Source organism: Marmota marmota, unplaced genomic scaffold (genome assembly GCF_001458135.2).
Source record: "Marmota marmota marmota unplaced genomic scaffold, marMar, whole genome shotgun sequence".
NCBI classification, from domain to species: domain Eukaryota; kingdom Metazoa; phylum Chordata; class Mammalia; order Rodentia; family Sciuridae; genus Marmota; species Marmota marmota.
The window spans coordinates 6,836,476-6,841,280 of record NW_025999999.1 but is presented as its reverse complement, the minus strand read 5'-3'; the positions used below and the strand labels follow the sequence as shown (position 1 = coordinate 6,841,280).

Here is a 4,805-nt window from a genome sequence, read left to right as displayed (position 1 = left end):
GGGCTGGGGATGTGGCTCAAGCGGTAGCACGCTCGCCTGGCATGCGTGCGGCCCGGGTTCGATCCTCAGCACCACATACAAACAAAGGTGTTGTGTCCGCCGAAAACTAAAAAATAAATATTAAAAAAAAAGGAGAGATTCATATAGCACACAGAAGGCCTTTAGCCCTAGCTGAACTCTCAGGCAGTGATCAGTCATGTGAATGTGGCCATTTTGTAAGTTCCAAACATGAAGGCACCAGCCAACACCATGTGAAGTATAAAAACCACCAAATTTGCCAGGCATGGTGGCACATGTCTATAATTCCAGCAACTCGTGAGCTGAAGCATTAGAATCATGAATTTGAGGCCAGTCTAGGCAATTTAGCAGGACCATCTCAAAATAAAAAATAAAAAGGGCTAGGGATTTACTCAGTGGTAGATCTATTGAACCTATTCATACTCCACTACCTACAAAAAAAAAAAATTAAATTTTGATTTTTTTAAGCTACTAAATTTGGGGGTGGTTTGTTACACAGCAATATATTTATCTTTTATATCATTTTACTTGTCAACTCCATAAAAAGCTTTATGAGAATTGGGAAATTAGCTCAGTGGTAAAGTGCTTACCTAGCATGCCCTAGGCCCTTGGTTCAATTCCCAGCATCACAAATTATTTTTGTATGTCCTAAAATTATTTCATCTCCATTTCAAGTGTTTCTCTGTTTGATTCTGGGATTGACTGGACAAGAATATATTTATCCGTTAAAAAATAAATGAAAAGCCATGCATACGCCTATAATCCAAGTGAGTCGAGAAAATATGGAGGAGGATGGCAAGTTTGAGACCATCCTCAGCAATTAGTGAGGCCCTAAGCAACTCAGCAAGACCAGGTCTCAAAATAAAAAAAAAATAAAATAAAAGGTTTGGGATGTGACTCTGTAGTTAATCACTCCTAATCATTTGGGTTCAATCCCTAGTACTAATAAATAAATAAACAAACATCAATTTCTTCCTCAGCTTTTTAAAAATAAATGGGGAATGGAACCCATATATATAAAACTGGGTTTATATTTCATGGATCATTTTCATTTTCCTACCCAGGTCCTCTTCCAGTTCCTGATATCCTTTCTGAGGTTTAAGAATGGCTGACCAGGGAAATTACTTTTAGGAAAGGTTCTTGAGGGCCTGATAAAGCAGGATGAAAGAGGTTACCACATAAGTTATTTCATGTAAACTACTCTTTAAAAAAAAAAACATTTTTTTAGTTGTCAATGGACCTTTATTTTATTTATTTTTTTATACAGTGCTGAGAATTGAACCCAGTGCCTCACACATGCCAGGCAAGCGTTCTACCAATGAGCTACAAGTCCAGCCCTAAACTACTCCTTTCAAATCATTTATTTTTTTCTTAGAAGTTAATCTAAACAAGAAAAAGTAGTAATAGCTGTCTACCTATAATGCCAGCAACTCAGGAGGCAGAGGAAGGAGGATGACAAGTTTGATGCTAGTCCTAGGAATTTAGCAAGACCCTCAGCCATGTAGCCTGACCCTGTTCCAAAATAAAAAATAAAAAGGGCTGGTGGGGTAGCTCATTGTTAAAGTGCCTCTAGGGTCCAATTACCCAACTGATATAAACAATCTGCTTATACCACTCTTCACAAGCACTCATTGGCTAGTTTTAGGTCATGTATAAATTACGGTCATACATAATAATGTATGGTCAACTCCAAATTAGCAATCTCATTAATAAGATTTTATAGTAAAAGTCCTAATCAAAGCACCACATTAATGTGGTGATGCACATTTTCATGAGAGTATCCATTTCATGTAAGCATTCTAAACTATTTATTTATTTATTTATTTAGGTACTAGAGATTGAACCCAGGGGCACTCAACCACTGAGCCACATCCCCAGCCCTTTTTAATATTTTATTTAGAGACAGGGTCTCGCTTAGTTGCTTAGAGCCTCACTAAATTGCTGAGGCTGGCTTTGAACTTGCAATCTTCCCGCTGAGGCTTCAGCTTCCTGAACTGCTGGGATTCCAGGTGGGGTGCTACCACTCCTGGCTATATTTTTTTAAAGTATGGAAATCAAGGCATCTGTACCAAAGTTGTTATTAGCTAACTCACAATTGAAGGAAAGGATAAACAAAGCCAGAACAAAGCCAATACTATAAAAAAAAAAAAAATCAATTTGATTAAGATGATAACCCTTCTATGTATACTTTACACTGGCTACTTAGAGGAAAGCTCAAATATAAATATCGTCCTATCTCAAAATCAACTCTGAAAAAATAAGCATGTTATATCAGGGAAAATGGCACCAAAGGAAAGTTGTAACTTACTCAGATTCATAATAAGTCTGTTACTGAGCTGAAAGAGAATACCAAATCTCTAACTCTCCATTCTGTTTTTCTTACTAAAGTATCATTCTTGGTGACCTTCTTCCAGTTGACTTTTTTTTCCAAGCAAAAGCCACTACAGCAGGCAAGATCAAAAATGAAAATAACTAAAATTATAGAAAAAGTTGGCTTCTCCCTATGGAAATTGACTCAATATTTAATAATGTATGGTGTGCCAAAAGTTGCAAACTACACCACCATCTCCAGGTCCACTTTAACTCAGTCAGGAGGCCATTACATTATCAAAGCATAACTCAATGGTACAAAGCAGAGATCAAGTAGCTGAGAATGTTCCTAGACTGAGGTCTAATGCGGAATGACCAGGATGATCTCATAATGTTTCTTTATGATCTGTAAATCACATTATTCTGTAACTCTGTGTCAGGATTAGGATTAAGATTCAATCCTCTAAACAGGAAAACAAAATAAGAAGCTGCTACTTTTCTAACTTAAATCTAGAAGTTTGCTATAGCTATCAGGCAACTTTCACTTATTTCTAAAATCCAAAATAATTTCAAGGTCTCTTATTATTTTAAATTTCAACATTTGGCAGAAATTCAAAGGCTCAATAATACATTTAAACTTTAAGTGTTTTCAAAGGTACAGATATAAACATAAAGTTTATATTTTACCAATTTCTACAAAAATATCCTTATAAATGGGTAAGTTTAAAGCCTAAATTCAATTGGGTTGGTATCCATGTTTAGTTTATTATGGTACTTTAGGTGAAGACACGATTTTGTATTATTTAATTACTTAAAGGAATAAGATTTAAAGTGGCAGGTCACAATTACTTCTGAAAAAGCAGGACTTGACTGCAAATATAAGCGTCCCTAAAGCCACCTGGTAAGCTAAAAGTGTGCATTCCACCATTATTTAGTTATAACACAGAGTCTGGCTTTAAACCTGGGATATACAAAAAGCATCAGATTAAAAGCATCAAATATCAGACTACATATACAAGTTTGCCATATATAAGCACAGCAAAAGAAAAGCATGATACAAAGTTAAAGAGGTTGGAAGGTGTTAGAGTCTGTAAACAAGTCAAAATAACACCTGGCATTTTGCCAGGGGAATGTTAAAGTTGGTAAACAAGTCTGGATGGTGCCTGGCAAAATGTCAGAGGGAGTGGTTTGAGAAGTAACAAAACCGAGCCATTAGGTGTAGAGATTCCTGATTGGTTGACTGATGTATCTAGTTTATGCTAATTAGATAAGCTGTGTGGAATGTATAAATACTGCTCCTGTCCTGCAATAAAGGGCTCCTACTCCTGCTGTATCAACGTACACAAGTTATTCGTCACCCCCCGGTTATTTTGCTGCAGCCGGACTGCGGCAGGAAGGGGTTTAAACACCCACAAAATGTAATCTATGCTCACACTGTTTGAATGTAAAACTGATGGATAACCACCAACTGATATCTCACACTTCCCACTACCTACATCCCCCATTTGCATCTCCTGAATTTCTCCATAAATCTCATTACTTCTGTTGGATCTTTGCAACTCTAACCTCCAATTCCTTGCATTTTCCCGAAAGTGATATACTGCACCGGGTCTCCAAATTTTTACTACCGCACAAGTTTTTTGTTTTGGTTTGGTTTTTACCCTATTAGATATTAGTTTTGTCCAATCCCCTGTACCCATGTTTCCCTGACCAGTTAGCCTCTTTTCATCACCTCCAACTTACTACAATAATTTAGCCTCTCCCTTTCAAACTAGTGTATGTGTCCCTTTTCCTGATCTTTGTAATTCTGGCTCACAATCAACACACCATACCTCCCCCAAGTATTGTCATCATAGCCCTAGGTCCCCAGTCCTTATCTTCCCTAAGTAAGGCCCCTTCCTTTCCAGAGTTTGTCAACATTAGTTTGGACGAGCTGGAACTCCATCCTAGAGGCAAAGGCTATCTAATCTTGTTCTACAAAATTACAAGCCTCCCTCTGACCCTGACTTCCCTTCCTCTTTCTTTAAACCCACAGGCATCCAGCCCTGCCGGTCCCCCCCACACCTCTCACCCCAATATCTGTCTTCCCACTCTCCCATGCTTCCATTCCCCACTCCCGAATGCACCTCCTTTCCTCGGCCTTACCCGTAACCCTGACACGGGGAAGGCCCTGGCAGTGGCCCCACGGCGCCTCTCCACCAGGCTTCCTCAGCTCTTCGATAACTGTCCCCACGCCCCTTTACCTCCAGGGCCCCGCGCGCCGCCTGGAGCCCCCTCCTCCAATAAACTCCTGCTGTCACTTGGCCTCTCTTCCACAAGATGGCGGAGCAGCTGCCCCCACCTATGGGTCCCCTCCGTCACCCCCAGCCTCCTCCCAGGAGCTCCGGTCCCGTCCCTCCTGCCGCCCCGCCGCCAGCCTTGGCCAAGGGTCCCTCTGCCCGCTCCCGCTGTGGACTAGCGGCCCAGGCCCAAGCTCA

The 4,805-nt window shown here is 40.1% G+C and overlaps 1 protein-coding gene across 6 annotated transcripts in view; it reads right to left on the bottom strand.

Annotated features, from left to right (window-relative positions):
* The window catches only part of Btrc (beta-transducin repeat containing E3 ubiquitin protein ligase), a 193,417-nt gene that overhangs the window by 188,306 nt on the left and 306 nt on the right, over positions 1–4,805 (bottom strand). The window lies entirely within an intron of this gene.